The sequence below is a fragment of the Carassius carassius genome, chromosome 1 (genome assembly GCF_963082965.1).
Source record: "Carassius carassius chromosome 1, fCarCar2.1, whole genome shotgun sequence".
Lineage (NCBI taxonomy): Eukaryota > Metazoa > Chordata > Actinopteri > Cypriniformes > Cyprinidae > Carassius > Carassius carassius.
Genome location: NC_081755.1, coordinates 27,747,471 through 27,769,009, shown reverse-complemented (window position 1 = coordinate 27,769,009; position 21,539 = coordinate 27,747,471). Strand labels below are relative to the sequence as shown.

Below are 21,539 nucleotides of genomic sequence, written 5' to 3'. Positions count from 1 at the left end.
AGATGATACTGTTGAAATATGGATTTTGGCGACCATAGCATCATGATACTGAATTAAATTTCAGCATAATGTGACCGTAAAGATTTAGAACTCTTCTAATGAGTTGTGGCTGTCCGATCATTTGTTCAATCTCATTTACTGACTGATTAATGGACTGATTTGATGTGACATTGTCATCATCTTGATTTGACAACTCAGTGTCGCCTCTTTGCCGACTACTCTTCTCCTTTCCCACAAGTTGGAGAGAGAGATTCGGGTTAAACAGGACACCAGAGAATTTCTGTCAGACACCACGAGATGATTTGACAAACAGAAGCATTGGAGAACTTTGTGTCACTTCAGGCTGTTTTTGAGCACCATATGTCGAAAACCAAAACCACCCAGAGTGCACAAACTTTGGGAGCCTGATTTCCCCCTACCGGGTCGAATCCATGCCATCCATAGCATCCATAATTATTTCATGCTCCTGGACTCTAACCAAGCTAAGCTATGCCACCATTTGACAAGTGAGAAATGGATAGAGAGAGAGAGAGAACACAAAGACAACAGAGGGAGAGAGAGAGAGAGAGAGAGAGAGAAAGAAAGAAATGCCTCAGGTTAGGAGGAAACCCCATTTCCAATGTCACTGTCTGTATAAGATGTCAGCCTGTGCACCTGAACCAGTCCGCCTGTCAAAGTTCCTGTCAGAGTGTCTGAATGTCAGAGTTGAGAGCAGATGGAGAGGTTACAATGGCTCCTTCAGACTTTAGACTGATGGAACACGGTTTCAGGGTAAGAACCATCAACTCAAATTTTGTAAGAGGGTACAGGGCTGAGCAGCTATTAGAAGTCTTGCGTAATTAAGTTGAAGGGCTGATGTGAATACGACTTCAGCTTTAATAAACAGCAGGATCTCCAATATGTGAGTGTGGGAAGCTATCATACAAAACTAAATTTAGTTTTTTTTTTTTGTTGTTGCTGGAAAACCCAATCTAATGGAACTTTTTTTTTCACATTTCTGGGTTTCTCAGCAGCAGAAGTCATCATAGTAGGGTTAAGAGAGCATGGGAGAGTACCAAAAAAAATTATTTTTTTTGCATTCCCATTTGCTCAAATAGAAAAAGAAAAACTCCCTGATAGTGTTTTCATGACTTTCAATCAAAGGAAAAAATGGAAAGACTGATAATGGCATTTAGAAGAGAGAACGATGTCAAATTTACCATCTCTCTCACAGACTCTGTGTTAGAAACACCCTCATATAACCAGTTTTTTTTTTTTTGATGCAAAGGTGATCTAATGCCAATTATAGTGTTATTAGTGTACATACATTTATTTAAAAATCTAAATATAAAAAAAAACTTATGAGGATTTACTATGCTGATGACTGTTAAATGAGTCATCACAGACTTGTGAAAAGGGTCCATGTTCCACGTTTAGTTTATTTTGTCTTATATTTCAATACAGAGATTCTTAAAATTATTAAAACTGTCTATTTCTTGACATAGGGCCTATCCTTGTGATGTCTAAAATAAAATAAGTATAAATAATGTATCGAAATATTCGAAATATAAAAAGAGTATGCAAGACCTACATTGCACTGCTTGTTGTCATATAACTTGTACATGACAAATAAAATCTTGAATCTAAAACATAGATTAACTTGGTCCTGGAGGCACCCAAACGCACATTTTGCATGTCTCTTTTGTCTGACACACCAATTTCAGGTCTTGGGAGTCTCTACTAATGAGCTGATGACCTGAGTGTTTGATTCAGGAGATATTCAAAGCGTGCAGAGTTGGGATGCCTCCAGGACCAGGTTTGGGAACCACTGGGTTAGAACAATGGGTTTTTATGTCCAAAGAAAGTGCCATGCATGAGAGCGAGTTGGGCTTAAGTCAATCATCCTTCGCATTTGGTGAACGTCAGAAATTCCTCTGGCCAGTGAGCAGGCATCCATCAGGCTTCCCCTTCAGTGTTAACACTCTGTAGCATCCTTCAGACAAGGTCGTGCACTTTTGCCTTTCCCCATGACACACAACCAAAAAAAAGTCGCGTCGGTGACTCCTGAACGCAGTCATTGCGTGCCTCCTCACGAGGACGGAGACGCGGACACAGCTTGAAATCGCAATCATTTATTGTTGACAGTTAGTAGGATGGCCGGTTCGCATGTGTTCGCTGCAATAGGTTTCTCCAAGAGCACGATTGTAAACGATTCCGCAAGCGCGCGAGAATATTTCGCCAGGAAAATAGGGGCACGAGACCAGAAAATGAATTCCGCGACGACTGTTTGAGCGGTTCTTCGTTATGACTGCATTTATCCTGCTGAGTTTATGAACAGACCGACAAACTGCAAGCGAACATGAACAACACTAGCCATAAAACAGCATTTGTTACCGAGCAGCAGCATGGTCAAATCGGACGCTTTGAGTCGCGCTCTGAGGTCTCGTGAAGTCTTCAGCGGTGACGAGACAGAGGAGACAGAGGCGGAGGCGAGTCCGTGAACGGAGGACTTGGGCTGCGATTAAGACTCTGGGACCAATTCCGTCATTTGACCGGGCATCCTTCTCCTTAAAATAATCATCACAGACTCGCAGAGCGGTAAGAGTCTATTTGTGTTTTACAATCAATATGTTTGGTGTAGAGAAACAGCACGTGGAGGACAGAACTGGAACCTGTTACCATATTTTAGTGAGGTTATAATGAGTGGCAATCAATTAATTAGACGCTTAATACCTAAATGAAGGACAATTACATGTACTTTTGTAGAAAAAGCAACCCATTGATAACGTGGTTACAACAGTAAGACATTATCGCGCGCACGAGCGCAAGTAATAACACTTTTATCCACGGGTTTGGTTTAGCAGTTTTTTGCTGACAGAAACAAAGCGTCATTACAGACTTCACATTTTCTGCTCGCATTGCTTTTGTTTGGTTTTAACCAGGCACAGCTGACCTTGCGGATTTAGGTTAGGTTTTAGTAAAGGGTTTCTTTGGTTCCTTTGTGAACCTAAGTGAAGACTCCTGGAGATACTGGACGTGTTTCTTGCTCTTCTCTTTTTGTTGCATTCTTGATTTATGTATTGATCACTATCCTTAATTTGGTTCAATTCTTCTACTAAGCAGTTAATAAGACAATGTATTTTTTTCCTCATATTTTAGAAGTCCCCCTCATTAAAGCACAGATCACCATGAAAGTCCCTCCCTCTATTGTCAGATTATACACTGGGATCAGATAATGTCCATAAAAGCATCTGTGTTTTAGAGAGGATTGTTCTTGCAGTTGTATTGGGATTGGCAGTTAATTGTATTTTTGTTTTTTTCTATTGCTTTCATACTGTTAGTGTCCAGCTAGTTTTATTCAGTGTTTGGTCAAAGTCTGTCTGTTTAATGTCTGCTAAGCGGACACCATGTTTTCCAGTTTAAATGTACACTGCACAGTATCTGTTCGGCTCACTGCTCCACAGCAACAAGCCTTGCAGGTATTTGTCACAGTCATGCACCAAAACATCTGATTAAAGCAATTAGCTGATATTAGAGCATAAAGTATTTCATCAGCAGAGGTGAGGTGGTGCGGCATAGAGGCACAGTATACAGTACCTCTTGTGTTTTTACAACCATTTACTAGGAATTGTGTAATTTGTTTTTGTACTGTAATATATACATATATAAACTGTTGATAGGATTTATATCAGGCAGACTGTAATATGTCAGACACTCAAGGAAACTACAACCCAATCAGTCATCTTAAATCCATCAGAAACATTCCCTGTGTTTTGACCTGATGTCTTGAAGCTGGAGAGTGATACTGAAATAGTCCAATGTAAGCCATAGATACTTTTTTATTTTTTAATCATACATTCACTCCAAGAATGCATGTGCCTTCATTCTGCGTTCTGTCTCTCTTCTTTTGCAAAGTTGCTAGATGCCTTATATGTCTGGATTTATCTAATGCATTCTGTTTAAAAGATTTCAATGACCAATTGCTTTAAATACCCTTGTGAAAAAGAAGTGCACTTAAGTATACTTTTATAAAGTGTACTTATGCCAGAAATAATGTACTTTAAAAGAATACACATTAGTGCCAATTAAATGTTATTTTCGGCGCTTAAGTACATTGTACATTAAAAATATATACAGTATCATTTTAAAGTTACATTAAATGCAATAAGTTGAACTTTTGAATGATTTTTTTGAACAACTTAAGTGGCAGTTTTTAGTACATCTTTATATGTACAATTATATGTTCCTAATTGCTTCTAGCGTCTTTAAAATATGCTTAAAGTGTACTATTAATGTATTGACATGCAATTAATGTAAACCAAAATACACTTTAATGTCAGTTAACAATACACTTAAGTGTGAATTAAATGTAATGTTTTTGACCACATAAATGCATATTATTTGGAATTAATTTCAAATGTATAACAAATTAAAATTACATTAATTGCAAGTAGTTTAACTTTTGAGTGATATTTTTGAACCACTTAATTGGGACTTTAGTATATTTTATATGTGATTTGAAATATGGTAAATATGTACTTCTGAATAAGCAATTAATGTGAACTAAAATATACTTAAATGTCATATATCTCTGGCAATGAAGTTGAAATGTAGTATATTAAATAATAATAATACCCTTTAAAAAACCTAGTTACAATCAAAGCAAAAACACAAAATGGTTAACCCTCTACATTTATTGACAAAACAATCTCTAAAACAAATACACAAAAATGCTTTTTGCTGATGCACAAGAAAAACCCAAAACTACACTTCAACTCACTTATTATAAAGAGTCTAGAACAATGCTAATTTCATGGAAAACATCATTCATGGAAAACATCATTCTGGAAGAGGTGTTAACCTGTTTCCTCACTGGGGACCTAAAAATGTCTACAAGGTCAAAATGTACTGGTATTACTAGTCATTTGGTCGCCATAACATATAGGATTACTAACAAACAAACAACACACATTTAATACAAAACAAATAACAAAAATTATCAGTCCATGTACAACAAATGAGACCTTATTGTAAAACATTACCAAAGTGGGTTACTTGTTTCACAGACTAGACTTAAGACCAGCCCAAGACTAAAATGTAATTCTGAGCTGTTTCAACTGATAGAAACTTGCACTGACTGATCTTTAAAAATACCAGTGCCTTTGTTTTGTCTCAAGGTGCACTACAGTAATGTTTTTTCTAAGGCATGTCAAGGAAAATGACTTAAAAATCCTTACTGAACTTGATCCTGGCTTAGTCTAAGCCCTGTCTGTGAAGCCAGGCAATTAGTTCTCAAACCTTTACTAGCACCAATATTAAACAGGACTGAAAGATTTCTTTCTAAAATCTTACTCCAGCATTAGTGAATGCAAGTTTGACTAAATAAATAAACTTAAGAAAAAAGAACTCCAAATGAACTTGCTGGGACGTGCTTTCTGTCAGTGTCCCAGAGGCTCTCCATCGGAAGTAAACTTCACATGTCATGAAGCTGCTCACCATCTCTCCACAGTCTGTGTGAACGAAAAATGATCCAAAGAGGCAGGAAAGTCCAAAAGAATTCCTTGAGGAAAGAACAATTGTTATAAAACAAATGGTTCAGTTGAGTGAAAGCAGTAGACACAGTTGCAGTCTAAAGTTTATATACACCTTGCAGTATCAACAAAATGTTAATAATTTAAGCAGTAAGAGGGTAGAGCGGTAGAATAATAATAAAAAAAAAAAATGCAATTACTGCTCTGATGAAGCAGTATATTCTGCAAGGTGTGTGTCATCTGCATCACCGAAGAGCTGAATTAACATTACCTCAGTCATCAGGGCAACATGGTGGTAGAATGCTGGGAGATGTTCTTTCAGATTTCCCATAAACAGCAGAATTCCTGATCACACCATCTTCACTGACACTGGGCTTAAAAAAAAAAAAATAGATGACATTTTTTACAAACAGTCATTATTCCTACTTTACAGGGAATAAAAAAATAACTCTGCCAATTACCGAAAATATAGTAATATCCAATTTTTTAAAATTATTTTTAATATATAAAAATGCATCTTGCCTTACATGCGTCTCTCATACATCTTCACGAAGCTATGTTCCTGTATTTACCACAGCTGGCACAGAAAAGCTATTGTCCTCATCCTTTGGTTTGTTACCTGTAAAATATATGTTGATTAGAGGCGGTCTGTAAATTCAAAGAATGGAATATATTACTTGCAAATGGAAAAGATTCAAAACAGTTCAAATCCATAGGGATACAGACTTAATATAGCACTTTTAGCTTGACATGTGTGATCAGGGTGAGCTGACTGCTCAACGATTCATTAAAAACTTCTAATATCCCCTCTTCAGCACTGGTCTGTGTCTCCACATTGTATCTCCAGTAACAAAGCTGTACTGATCCTGCAAAAATGAATAACTCCAGATAAGTAGAAACATATTACATTACAAACACAAGCAGTAACATAACATCTCGTTCTTCAAATGCAAAAAAAAAAAAACAACAACATTATTTCTAGAGGTGGCTGATATATTGAATATTACTGGTGGTTAGAATATCAATAATGTAGATTAAATGTTACAAGATCAGATCTCCGATATCAGAATGCATTCAGAGATAAATTACGCAATTAATTCACCTTCTGAGTTCATATAAGTTAGCAAGAACTGCTGCGTTATGGTTAAAGCTTTATGAAGCTTTATTGGTTAAAGCATGAATGGCAAGTCTAAATTAAGGATAAAGAAAACGTATATGAAGATATACTTACTTGATTCATCGTCTGCAGCACATAATGTCTCGTCTGTAATCATCCAAATGTGATGCTCCGTTGTCCTCTTTTTGTTTGTTCCTCACAAACACACACACACACACACACACGCAGTTACACAAACATGATGCACGGCGCATTTTTCGAAATCTGGTGAAGTAGTGCGCCGTCATCACGTATTTTGGCGCATACGCATTAAACAAAAGATTCACTGCGTGGTTACCTATTATTTCAAGCTTTCCATTTCTACTCAAGTAATTCATTGTTTAGACTCATTCACCTAACTAAAAGTAATTTTTACAGTGCAGTTTAGCCTATATTAGAAACCAAATGTAGGCTATTTGAATCCAAATTAATTTGGTTTAGATTCGTTAAACTTTTGCTTGCAATTAATGCACTTAAATGTGTGTTTAAGTGACTTAGAACAACATAATGATATTGAAAGTATTCTGTACATAGATGTAAATTATGGTACTATTACATACAAATACAGTACTTTCAGAAAATATTATGTAGAAAATGTAATTTATAGAATTCATAGAGCATATTGGAGTATACTATATAAGAAAGTGTATTGAAGTTTATTTTTATTAATTGCATTAATGCACATAGTATATATTATAGACTAAATAGTACTACATTTAAAATACATTAACAAATGTAATTTTGGAGAACACACTTAAGTTGAAATTAAAATCAATTATTTTACATGTGCTTTAGTATATTGATAGATATATAAAAATAAATGTACTTATTTAAAATACAGTAAAATCATAATTATGTAAACTATGTTTAAGTAATACTTAATTAGACATTATCATAAAGTGCATTTTTATAAAGTGCACTTAAGTATGTTAAGACCTATTGTCATTAAAGTGTAATCTCTTTAAGTACACTTAAGTGGCCTTTAATTTAAATTATATGATATTATCTGCAAATGCACTTTTAAGATTGGAAGTACACAAAAAGTACACTTTTAATACAAGCACACATTAATATTAAGCACACTTCTTTTTCACAAGGGTAATCTTTAAGTTGATTTGCCCAGTGATGGATTTATAGCTCTGATGGGCTCTGATAATTTTATTAAAAAAAAAAATATTATTTTGATTTTAATTGTTTTACTTCTGGTGCTTAAATGTGTAAGATGTTTTTATGTATATGAAAAAAAAAAAAAAATTATATATATATATATATATATATATATATATGTAAATGTATAAAATAAATATTTACAAATATTATATTTAAATTAAATATAAGTTTAGATATAATATTAGTTATTTTTTATATGCTTTAATATTTATTTTCAAATATCTTTTGTCATATAGATTTGATCATTTTTCCCAACACTATGAAAACATAAAAATGTTAAGTTTAATTGCAGGTTTAAAACTGATGATATAAGCAAAGAATGTAATAAACGAAGTATTTGAATATTTGTTATGGTGTGTAAAAATTTTTTTTATAGAAAAACCTGTTTATTAAATTCTCAGTAATATAGTAATTATATTTAAGATTATCATTTAAAGGATAATCTATAAATAATCATAATCTAGTATGAATATTAATATGTAATATAATTATGTGATATGCATACAGACACCTTGACATGTCAAGACCCCCTCTTTAACACACACACACACACCCATCCTATTTTCAGTTCTTATTTTCCATTAGACCTTTTTCATCCCAAGTCTTTGAGGCGTATCAGTGTGTGATACAACAAAGTTTCTATGTGACTTATTACAGACATACACACAGTAGACATTTGGACGTAATGGCAGAAAGAAAATAGTAAAGAAAGAAATGGAAGTTGCGCTTCGCCTGAGTAAAAGAGCGATGAGGAGCACATTCTGTCTGGCATGCAATTACACACACGCTCATGCACTCTAAAGTCCAGGAGCCTGATCTGAGGAACCTGGCCTGTGTATAGCTTTCTAATGTGAACATACACACACACACAAAGAGACAAAACAGACTGCTTCGTTCCGGCTGGTCAAGGCCAGTTTTGACCACCCAGATCGAGGCAGCATCAGATAAGTGGGGAGGCTCTGAAGCCTCTCAGTAAGTCTGTTACAAAGTCTGTCAATCTGTTATCCATATGGAGATTCAAATGAATGGAGGCAAACACTGAACGATAGATTTTTAACATTTTGCAACCACAATCTAAATAAAACCTCACCCGTACACACACACACACACACTATAAAGAGTCTGTAATGAGGTATTATAATAGTTTTGTGTGTGTACTCATGCGTTTTTTTACAAAGGAGTTCGGTCCTTATCATCATTATGATTCCATCATTCTGTGTGATGCACACAGCATGTTTTTTTTATTGTGTGTGTGTGTGTGTGTGAGAGAGTGAGAGAGAGAGAGAGTGTGTGTGTTTGTAGTTATAGATTCTCAGTGACATTCCCAGTGGGAAGGAGTCTTATTTGATTTTTTTCTTCCACACAGCTCAGTGCAGAAGTGAACCTTTGCCATCCAAACACACATACAAACACACACAGACACACACACACATATGAGTGTGCATTCTCAGCTTCTGTGGCGGTGTGAGTAAATCTGCATTCAGTATTAATGCTTTGTGACAGCGAGGGATGACTGCAAAGACAGGACACACGGAGACAACAGAGGCCACATAAAACACACACACACACACACACACGCCATCCTGATTTACAGCCTTCCCTCCCATGGCCTGCCCAACATCATCTTTTTCAAAACTTTCTCTTTCTCATGCACAAGTCTCTGTGCTGACACATAACCTGTGTCAGAGACAAGTACATGGGCTCTGTTGACCCAGCCAGGTCTGGGCCCTGTCAGAGACAGACAGAGGAAAACAGAAACACTAAGGACATTTCTTCCTATCTGGCTCCTTTGCCTGGGAGTGTAGAGCAGAGGTGTAGATCTCATGCCCAATTGGAGGCACAACAAGCAGGATTTTTTGCAGCTAAAGTGACAATGTGATGCGTTTCCCCAGAATCTGAAACCCTGGCTTTTTCTTTTGTTAGCTTTACACCTGAATTGAATGTGATGGTGAAAACTGGCCCATGAAACAATATAGTAAGGGCTCAACAAAAATGATGGCCACTGGCCCAGAGCTATAATATGCCCCTTTTAGGCAAATGCTATCTAGCTGTTATCATTTACTTGCATTTTGGTGCCTTGCAAATTCTGCTTCTCAGTATTGTTTTTAATAATATTTTACATTTTAATCATATTTTTAATATAATACAAAAATGTTTAGTACATAATATAATACATGTTAATATAAAACTAATAAAATTGCAAGTGTGAAACTATAAATGCTAATCTAATGTTTTACATGTAAATTGATAGATATGTTTATTTCTTTATGTTGAGTCCAGTGGAAAAGTGACATGACAAATATAAATCTGAATTGCTGGTCCTTCTGTGCCAGTAGAAAATAAAAAGACAATTTTCAAAACAGACAGAAAATGAACGTCTTTTTGTTAGGTTCTTTGCCAAAAAAAATTAAATTAATTAAAAGACCAATATGACCAGTGTTGTTCGATTCATTAATTCACTCTTGTTTTGGTCCTGTTGCTGAATCAGAGAAAAAAAAAAAAAAAAAAAAAAAAAAATCTCAGACAGTCATCGATTTGAATCAGATCATTAACAGCTTAATTATTGAATCTCTCAGTTATTGAATTAACATCTGACAGAGTGGATGTTTATGACAAAAAATGATCAAAAACAAAACTTACGTCTAAAAGAAAAGTACTGTTTTGTTTAGTACCAAGAAAGGAGTCAGAAAAACCAGCTGCTCTTGCACTTTTTCATTTCCGTGTGATCGGTTTCTCCTTTTGGTTCACCTTTAACTCTCCCTCAGTGATCCTGCCATAAGCGCAGTGACAGACCCTTTGGTTACATCATCAACACGAAACACAAGTCCTCCAACGCAGGTCAGAAAGTATTAGACTGAACGTGAGTGAGTGAGTGAGAGAGAGAGAGAGAGATGTCCTTGTTTCCTGTCTTTTCCCCAAGTCATGTTCAGAGGGGGTATGGTTCACCCATGGCTGGGTTTCCATGGCCACAAGGTCCGAGCCAATCAGAGCGCAGGGCCACCATGTGCTCCAGACGAGGAAAAAGCCCGCTGGCGACACATATGCTAGCCTGCTAACGCTAACCCAGCATCTTTGCATCTGCTCCATGGCTCTTATATTTCATTTTGATCCCCTCTGTCCTTGAACCTCAAATCTCTCTTTAGTTTTAAATAGCTTGATGTTTTTATAATGTCTCCCCTCATGTTGTCACTTTTTTCTTCTTGGTTTCTTCCTAAGGCAAGACATGAATAGGAAAGATGGACAGAAGTAGAGGAAACAGGGCAAGTGCCCCTCAGACAAACAACCTTTAAAAATAGAAAATGAGGTGAGACACATTCCGTGGAGTTTCTCCTACCAACAAACATTGTTGATTTATATTGTCTGTCTGAGTGTTTATGCTGTAAGAGTGTGTAAGGTAAAGAGGAAAAGAAAACATTTGCCAGAGGATTTATTGCAACAGAGGGCTATTCCTGCAAACACTTTTCTTCAGGCCAACAACTGAATTTTCCTATGGGTTGAAACTAATGGAATTGCACTGTTTGCCTTTGGGAAAGATTGTGTCCGTGGAAATGGAATTCCATTGTTCGAGTCTAATCTCTAATCGTTTTTATTCAGACATGGTTTTCATTTACTGTGGGATCATCTGCAGGTATGTAGCATTGTGAGTCGCCAGTGGAGGAACACATCACCCTCTCATACACACTCACAGACACACATACCTTGATCAAAGGCTTAAAGCTCAGATTTGGGAGAAATCCCCGCTTTGGTAAGTCATCGTTTCCATGGAGACTACAATATTTCTTCTTTACTCATTTTAAGCCGTTGCTCACTTCATGGTACAGTTAGGTTTCTTTTCATCCTCTCACTGCACTTTTTTTTCCTTCGTACTCATTTTGGTCTAGTTTTCCAGAACAAATATCTAAGTAAACCATCTTTATCTTAAATGTATCTTGAACGAAGATACGTTCACTTGATATATAAAATAACTTAAGTCTTGTTTTTTTGAAAAAAAAATATAAAAATGAATTGACTTTATGCTTAAGAACAAAATGAGCCATATCAGGTGCAGTTCACCACCACCTTTTAGTTTTATATATAATAAAAAAAAAAAAAACCACCCACAAAGCATTTAGCAGAAGCATTTAGCAGAAGCTTTTATCCAAAGCGACTTACAGTGCATTCAGGCTATCAATTTTTCCCTATCATGTGTTCCCGGGGAAATCGAACCCCCAACCTTGAGCTACAGGAACACTTAGATTTAGAGCATGGTTTCTTTAATTTTTTTTTTTTTCTTTGAGGGATTCATATCAGTATTTATTTGTATTGTTGTTTGTTGAATTTAAATTTCTTTCAAATTTTTGTATTGTCTATTCGGTGATTTTCTAATTTAACACAATGATAATTTTATATTACCCATCACACATCAAGTGCTGGTTAAAGATAAGTTATTAATTAATGCCATTAATTTGAGGTAAATTTGATTAATAACTCCATGTAAATCGCTTGCTAGCCATATTTAAAACAGAACTACGCAATTAACCAATTTTTTAAAGATATTTTGAGAAAAACAAACCTGTGGTTCTGTTATGGGCGTCACACCATTGTCACGATCCCCACACAAGAACAGAAGACAGGAAGATCCAAATGCAGTAAGTCAAATCGTAATCCAGTCCAGGCAGGGGTCAAAACCAAAGTAGCAAATCAAACATAAACAAACACAAAACAAACGGGCAAGAACAGGGCTTAGAAGTTGCGTGATAACTACAAGGACTCCGTGACACATACTAAAACAGACAGGGTATAAATACACAGGGAAATGACAATGCTAATGGGGAATTGGCTGAGTAAAGTGATTAATGACCAGTGACAGCTGAGTGCAATGAGGAGACAGAGATCGTGGGGAATGTGGTTCAGGAAGTGACAGACATCGTGGGGAAGGAGGACATCTAGTGGTTACCCAGGGAACACAAACCAGACACTGTGACAACCATAGGACATTATGTCACACTAAAGGGCAGAAATGGTAGTTATTTAATGATTTCTATTTAATTTTGTACATGTCAAAGGAGAAAGACTGTTTAATTTTGATACAAACAATATCAACATGTTAAACAAATCAAAAAAATTATTTTAATCAACAAAAGTCAGTCTCTTAGTTAATCAGTATGTTACTAAAACCTTTCTAGCCCCTTGCTGCATGTGCGGCAAAGCTAAATATGAGCGATATTCAAGCTATATTCATTAAGAATATTTTTTACTATATGGCTACTCTTTTTAAGGCATCATTTTTATTACATTTACCTTCTGCATTGTTCTCTTAGGATCTCCTCCCTTGTGGCAGATCTCTGTTAATTTTCTCTCTATATTTCCATGTCCTCTCTCTTCCACTAATTTGTCTCCCTCAATTATTTCTTTCTCAAAAACAAAGTATCACATTTTATACCTATGTTCATGACACTTTATAAAAGTACAAGTTTTCTGTAAAAACATCAGAAAATAGTTTAATTAATGTAATTATTATTTTTAAGAACACTGAGAAAAAAAAGGAATTAAAAAAATCTTAATTATTTCAATTTTTCTTAAAGAGACTTAGTCCTCTAGTGTGACACCTTTGTCCCATGGTGTGACAGTACATGCGTCACACCAGAGGACATTATCTGTTACACCACGGGACATTTCAGCCTTTTCCTGCCAATTAATGGCCTTCCTATTCCAAGCTAACTTGTCATTAGCGCTAAGCAAGACACATTGGCATATTTTTCCATGATTACGTTTTTAATTAACATATATAATTTAGGGGTGTCACACCAAAGGACAACAAGACGTACCACTTTTGTAGTGGTTCCAAAAAAAGTCTAATATTTGCACAATTCTGAGACAAAAATTTACCATGTGCACATGTCATGGGCTTGACAGGGGGCTTCAGTAACACGAACAATCAACTAATTAAATTTTTTTCTGAATTGGCCAGGATAATCAGGATATGGTGTCACACTAGAGGACATGGTTTTCAGAGACAAAATGTATCAAGTTCCTACGCTTTCAGAAATGTATGGATGGAATAAAATGATTGCCAATACTATAATAGACACCGGTACAATATGCTGGTGGTATTTATTAGCATTTTTATGCTTTTCTTTTTCATTTATGAAAGTTGTAATTTATTAAACCATGCTTGAGGCAGTCACGCCATAGGACAATTTTGAGATTTGGCTAAAAAAAAACCTGAATAACACTGCAGCTTTTTGAACAACAGGTCCATGTAGGACAAATAAGTGTTTAATGATTTACTGTATTTTAAATAACGACAATATTAATTATATTCATTTTTCTCTTGTGGGACAGTGAAAATGCCAGGTCACGTCAACAGCCCGACTACAGCTTGAGGCTTGTAGCTCTACTGTTTACATCTGTGTGAAAGATGTTTTAGGGCCAAGCTGTGTATATATTGGTGTTGACATGCAATTGCAAATATTTCCAACAATGTGTTTGGAATATCAGGTTTTTTGCCACATTTATGCACAAGGTCATGTGGAGAATTGATTTTTTTTTTTTTTTTTTTTTAGTCTGCAGGGCAGAATATATTGTCAAACATAGTGCAGTCTTGCTGAATTCAAAGCATTAAATCGTTACTCCATCGTGAAATGGTGAAGACAACCCTGTTTAAAGCTTTAGTGCCACCTCCTGCACTGCTCAAAAACAGAGGTTTTGTACTCGGCTAGCTACATAAGAGGTGCATTTGAGATGCATGGGATTTTAATTGTAAATTAAATCTGTTAAGGCTGACCACTTGTGATCTGATCAACTGAGACAGATGTTAATACCAGGTGTAGGAAGACTGGAATGAAGAAATTAATTATAGGCAGGCCAAATAACAAAAGCATGGGTGATAAGTAGAAGCGATAGAGTCCATGAATGAGTAAACGAAGAGAGATAATGAGGTGAGCTGAGGTAATATTCACAGTTCCCCTGAGTTAATTTACTCCCTGTGTGTGTTGATTAACCATGTGTGCATGTGTGTGTTGTTTCCTGCATCACTATTCAGTGGCTGTGCTACTCCACGACAAAGGAAAAAGGATATTACCCAGTTTGTGTGTTTGCAGTCTAAGTTAAAAGTGATGAGATTTTAAAAGTATAGCTCAAGAAAAGAATACGAAGATAAGAAGAAACATTATTTTACTGGCTGCATGCAATAATAATAGTCTGATTTATAAACAAATGACTCTTTTTAGCCATTTATTTTACTGAATCACTCCAAAAAGACCTAGAAGTTGCTGCTTTGCTTTGATGAGATTGTAAAATATTATGACGATTTGATTTCTATTGTACTATACTCTATTTTTAATCGTTAATTTATTCCTGTGATGGTAAAGCTGAATTTCCAGCATCATTACTCCAATCTTTAGTGTCACATGATCAAACAGAAATCATTCTTATATGATGATTTGCTGCTCAAGAAACATTTCTTATTATTAATGTTGAAAACAGTTGCTTAATATTTTTGTGGAAACTGATTTGTTTCAGGACTTAATTTTTTTGATGAATAGTATGTTCAAAAGAACAGTATTTATTTGAAATATAAATCTTTTATAACATTATAAATGTCATTCACTTTGAATAAATGTAATGCTTCGTTGCCGAAGAAACAACAGTAGTGATTGACCACGTGTAATTAAAGATACACATTCACAAAATCATTCAAATTAAGCTTTATCACACTGCTGTTCATGCATGGTTTTTATTGCAACATTTTAAAATTATATAGAAATATAAAAAAATGATGATGATGATGATGTAATATCTTGTTGACTGACTACAGCAACATTTTTTGTTTATTTTTTTGTTCAAAAACTCATGGGGTGACAGAAATGGCTTCTCAGGTCAGTAACAATTGTACGGTGCATTTCATTAACCTCCTCATTTACACTTGCAGACTAAAAGCTAACTCAGTTTTTACAGATCATTTAAACAATGTTTGCTTACATCATTCTGTATGCATAATATAAAGGCATGATGTTGCAATCTGAAAAAATAAATAATGATCTCATCCTTTTAATCCAGTGGGCTCTGAACACACACACTTGGGCAATATTATAAGCAATTTATTCTAGATCTGTAATTAGGTGGTGATGGATCATAAACATAATGTTAAATGCTTGCATGTGTATCATTACAGAATGATTATGTTGTATTTATTAATTATATTTACCATATTAATACTTTCAAACATTGGACTTACCGAATTCGAGCCACGAGCTTGTGTAGCAGTGTGTGTATTTAAGTGTGTTTGTGTAACAACTAACGATTATCGCTTTGATTCTCATCAATTTAACAGCAGTCTAATAAAGAAAAAAGCTCCAGAAAGGACGGCAATCAATACCGTATTCTGTGTGAGTGCTTGTGTGTGCAGGCCTCGTTCTTGATCCCTGTTTATTTGCATCATGAGCCATTTTCTCCAATGTGTGTATACATACATGTATTAGAACTAAGATCCTACCCACAGCTAACCCATTTCTAAGTTGGAGCACAAAGACATGCACATATACTGTATATATTCATGAACTATTCCTCCTAGTTGATAAGACTACAGTATATGTCTAAAGAGGCAGAATGGAGGTCAGGGTGGAGCAGCAGATTATAATGGACGTCTAGGGTGAGATAGGATGATGAAGATGAAGGACATGAGCGGGGTCTGAAATGAACACATCCTAAGTGCCAAATGCAAGTAAAATGTCTTTTTTTTTTTACTTTTTACTTGACTAGTAACATTATAGGGAATTACAATAGTCAGATTTCCGAATATCCGTTGATAATGTCATAAAGGAAAACATATCAGGGTTTTCACAAAAATATTAAGCAGCACAACCAGCCCGATCTCACAGCAGTTTGTACATATTTTACAAGTTGCACAATTTGTATGAATTTTTACGAATACGTTTCTTGAGCAGCAAATCAGTATATCAAAATTATATCTGAAGCATTGTTTAAATTATTCATTGTTTAAATGTATAATATTTTACAATATTTACTGTATTTTTATCAAATAAAATGCAGCCTTGGTGAGAACTTATTTCAAAAACATTCAAATGCTCCAAGACCCCAAACTTTTGAACAGCAGTGTATTTAATGACGAATGAATTATGTTGGGTTTCCGAGTGTAATGGGGATATAATCTTTAAATGGCTTTTGTCTGAACTTTTGCATTTTTTGCAATTCCTTTTTTCTTACTCTTTAATCAGTTCACATTTTTTGCTGAACTGCACGCCTTCTTGAGATGTGCTTACACTAGTCATTCACTGTATCATCAATAGATGTCTGTCATGAAACAGTAGGAAACTGGACATAAAAAAAGTGGGTGAAGGGCTCTGAATCACAGGGGGTTTGGGGGAAAGTGTAGTGTCTATAATTTGATTTACACAGTTCAGTTGAGAAACTACCAGTCCAGCAAACATGCTTTGCATAACCCCCAAAAATCCTGTTTGATGGAAAAGATGAAGGTGGGAGGATGAGGATGGATGAAGTCAACAGTGACACACAGGCGCAGATGAATAAGGGAAGAGGGAGAGCTGGGATTGGGGGAAGGGCTGCTGGGGAGTTTAATCCCGTTCACCCTTTTAAATGGACACATACATTCACACACAGTCTGTGATCCATTTCTCAACAGTTTTAAGATGAAGCACGTATGTGTGTATGATGCATTCGAAGATTGTGAAATACTGGCCTTTTCTGTGTACTGTGCTTGAATGTGAGCAGTATCGTGTGTATAAATGGCTGTAGCGTGTGGGTATTCAGAGCAGTCTGTCTCTCTTCCCTCAAGTCATTTACAATTTCTGCATGGTTTGATGAATATGCTCCAGTGTTTGTGTGTATGTGTGTGTTTATGTAGATAGATGATAGAGCAAGAGTGAGGGTGGGTTTAACCTCTCGGTTTTAAATATACTCTTTGTCCATGCTCTGTCCGCTCCGTGTTTAAAAATGACATCTCTGCAGGCTACTTGTTTTTTGTTTTTCATCAGAGCACATTACCATTCATAGAAATGCTGGGCAACATTATTATTACATTCATTTATAAAAATGCTACTCTGGAGTGCTTGTGCTGGCATTCTCCTCTTGCCTCTGGATTGCCTCTGTCACCTCACTGCTGTCTTATAAATGGACTCAGCAGCTGTACGACAAAGCCTGAATGCATGGTGTGTGTGTGTGTGTGTGTGTGTTTTCTGTTAAATAATGTGAATTATGCCATTTAAATCTTCTGCCTGCGGAGCTCAGATGTAAAGAGCACACTGCCTTTTCTGGGTTTTCCAAAAACACACAAACAGATGTACACACACTTCCAAGTGTAATGATTGTGAAGCTAGTTATTTTGAACCACAAGAGCACTAGGGGAGAGTGGGGCATAACACTAACACTTTTTGACATTCTCAGTTTGTGTTATTCCACATGGGGGTCAGAGTATATTTTTTTCCACTTGTCTAGTACAAATATGTGGTTTGTTTTATAATTGCAGTTTTCTTTATTTACCCCAAAAGAATGGAACTGAAATGTGACAACATGCCCCATGCATTGTAACATCTGAGGGGCACGCAGTGGCATGACCATATGACAGCTTAAATGTTATCTGATCTAATGAGAAAAATATACAAGACAAACTAAAACATTTTGAAAAAAAATTTTATTAGCCTGTTTCTCATGGTTTCTCATTAAAATTAAGTAAATTGTGTAAAGTAAATAGTGAATTGTGGACAAAATAGAACTAATTAAATATTGGAAAAATATTGGAAGTCATATTTCCAATTCAGTGACGCAACATCAGGAATTATAAAAGAAATGCTTTGGCAAAATTAAATGAATAAACAATAAAAAACATATTTTGCAAAGAATGGTTAAAGTGAATTAACCTAAATTGAAGAGTGTTTTTATTGTTACTTCCTGAAAGGAATATTAACAGTTGTTGATGCAGTTTAAGTTGGACATTATGACTGGGTCTGAAAGCTTAGGCTGCTGTCATGGCCGTAGCCAGGCTTTGAAAGTTAGTGAGGTCCAGGGTTTTTTTATAACCCTTATTATAGAATTGTGCTATAATAACCCCTATAAATACAACTAATTATATACACTAACACTTGAAAAGAGACAGAAATGTAGATGTTTTTGGAGGGATGCTCATTTTTAAATCATACCCTATTTATTGCATCAAAGTTTAATACTTTATATTTATGTGGTGGATAATTTAATCAGTTGTTTATTATTCATGCAACCATACATATTGCAGTTATAGTTTTTATTTATAACCATTATATAGTTGATAACTTTGTCTAGTGCTCTTATGAATGTTTATAGCATGATACTGAATGACGTAGTATTGACTTCTTAATGGCTAGTGTTTGCGTGTTTTATTTCATTCTGTACCCTAAGTTACTTGTTCTACAGATCTCTGCACTAGTGTTAGACAGCGTTTTGATAGCGTTGATAACGTTTGTGACAAGTAATATCATTTTTTTCCCTTACCAAATGTCATAGCTTGTCAGCAATACCCTGTCCCTGAACTTTTTTTTAGACCATCACTGATTGTCGCCTCTAGAGATGCAGAAGATTAACCGTGTGTCATATATAATTTGACGTGGTCGACCCGGGTTTCGAACTTTTTTCTCCCTTTTCAAATCACATCAGAAAAGTATTTCTTTTCAATGAAAATGAAGTAAATAATCAAAAAGTTGAAAATAAAGTATTGGGTAGGGTAAGGGTAGGTGTAGGGAGGGCTTTATTGAACCAATAAGGGGGCATCCATTTAATAATTTGAATTAAAATAAAAATTTACACTCATTAAGCTAATTATTGCATACTGTTTTATAATGTACTACAATACTGAGGTGCAGATAATAGTCACTATTTGCCATAGGTATTATAAATAGCAGAAAATCCTGCTATTTTAACATCTATAGCTATTTGCACTTAGTGTAAATAGCATATCACTTAAAATGCTGCTATTTGCACTTAGTGTAAATAGCCGCTGCCTTTTTTGATTCCTGCGAGACTAATGCTGGCAATGCAATGTTGCCAGATATTGCTATTAAAATAAACAAAAACCTATAAATAAACAAAATAAACCGAAATTATTTCAAATATTTTGGAAATTAGATAAGATAAAGTTATCGCTGATCCTGAACCGCAACTTCCTACTTTATTAACTTTCTAAATTGTCAAATTAAGAGGAAAAACGAGTCAAAAAATGCTTACAATAGCTGGATCTGGCTGCGTTTCGCACTCTCACTCACAACTCTCTGAATACTCGTTCACTTCATCTAGATCATTTTCATACCAGGTCATTCCACCAGCTGGGCACAGTCCAGGAAAAGGTCCGTGAGAGTGATTTTGAACTTCTTTGGGATGGCACCACAAGGCGTCGTTCACTTGCAGAGTGCAAACTTCTGGAGGGCACATAAGATTTAACCAGTGAGTTTAGGTATGTTGGTGCCGTGCCAGTGTTAGTCTTGTAGGCAAGCATCAGTACCTTGAATTTGATGCGAGCGGCTACTGGTAGCCAGTGTAACCTGATGAGGAGAGGAGTAACGTGAGCTTTTTTTGGCTCATTGAAGACAACCCTTGCTGCTGCATTCTGGATTGCAGAGGCTTGACAGTACATGCAGGAAGGCCCACCAGGAGAGCATTACAATAGTCCAGTCTGGAGAGAACAAGAGCTTGGACAAGAAGTTGCTCTGATAGGAAGGGTCTAATCTTCCTAATGTTGTATAAGGCAAGCCTGCAGGACCGGGTCCTTGTAGCAATGTGGTCTGTGAAGCTTAACTGATGATCCATCACAACTCCTAGGTTTCTAGCTGTCCTCGAAGGAGTAATGGTTGACGAACCCAGCTGTATAGAGAAGTTGTGATGAAGCAATGGGTTAGCTGGAATCACCAGGAGTTCGGTCTTCGTAGGGTTAAGCTGAAGGTGATGGTCATTCATCCAGCTAGAAATGTCACTCAGACAGGCTGAAATGCGAGCAGCTACCGTCTGGTCATCTGGTTGGAATGAGAAGTAGAGTTGGGTGTCATCAGCGTAGCAGTGATAAGAGAAGCCATCCTTCTGAATGACAGATCCTAATGACGTCATGTAGATGGAGAAGAGAAGTGGTCCAAGTACTGAGCCTTGAGGAACCCCAGTAGCAAGGTGTTGTGACTTCGAAACATTACCCCTCCAAGACACACTGAAGGATCTGTCAGAGAGGTAGGACTTAACCCACAGGAGTGCTGTTCCAGAGATGCCCATCTTTCTGAGGGTGGACAGGAGAATCTGGTGATTAACAGTGTCAAAAGCAGCAGACAGGTCCAGTAAGATGAGTACTGAGGATTTTGAAGCTGCTCTTGCTAGTCGAAGGGCTTCAGTAACCGAGAGCAGTGCAGTCTCAGTTGAGTGGCCACTTTTGAAGCCAGATTGGTTGCTGTCCAGGAGGTTGTTCTGTACAAGGAACATAGAAAGCTGGTTGAACACAGCTCGCTCAAGTGTCTTTGCAATGAATGGAAGAAGGGATACCGGTCTGTAGTTTTCAAGAAGCGCTGGATTTAGAGATGGTTTCTTGAGCAGTGGGCTTACCCGAGCCTGCTTGAATGCTGAGGGAAATGTTCCAGAGTGAAGAGAGGAGTTGATAATGTGAGTAAGCGAAGGTATGACTGAAGAAGAGATCGCTTGAAGGAGGTGAGTGGGGATCGGATCAAGTGGACAAGTAGTAG

The 21,539-nt window shown here is 36.2% G+C and overlaps 1 protein-coding gene across 2 annotated transcripts in view; it reads left to right on the top strand.

The window, feature by feature from the left end:
* Positions 1 to 1,463: 1,463 nt before the first annotated feature.
* Positions 1,464 to 21,539, top strand: part of LOC132143827 (gap junction gamma-1 protein-like) — a 33,228-nt gene continuing 13,152 nt past the window's right edge. Inside the window, exons 1-3 of one of the 2 annotated variants that reach the window (XR_009434286.1) lie at positions 1,464 to 2,577; positions 11,053 to 11,140; positions 11,431 to 11,661. The gene's annotated coding sequence lies outside the window, so the exon portion shown is untranslated. Of the gene's footprint in view, positions 2,578 to 11,052; positions 11,141 to 11,430; positions 11,662 to 21,539 lie in introns of those variants that run through there. The other variant, XM_059554395.1, reaches the window with a different exon arrangement.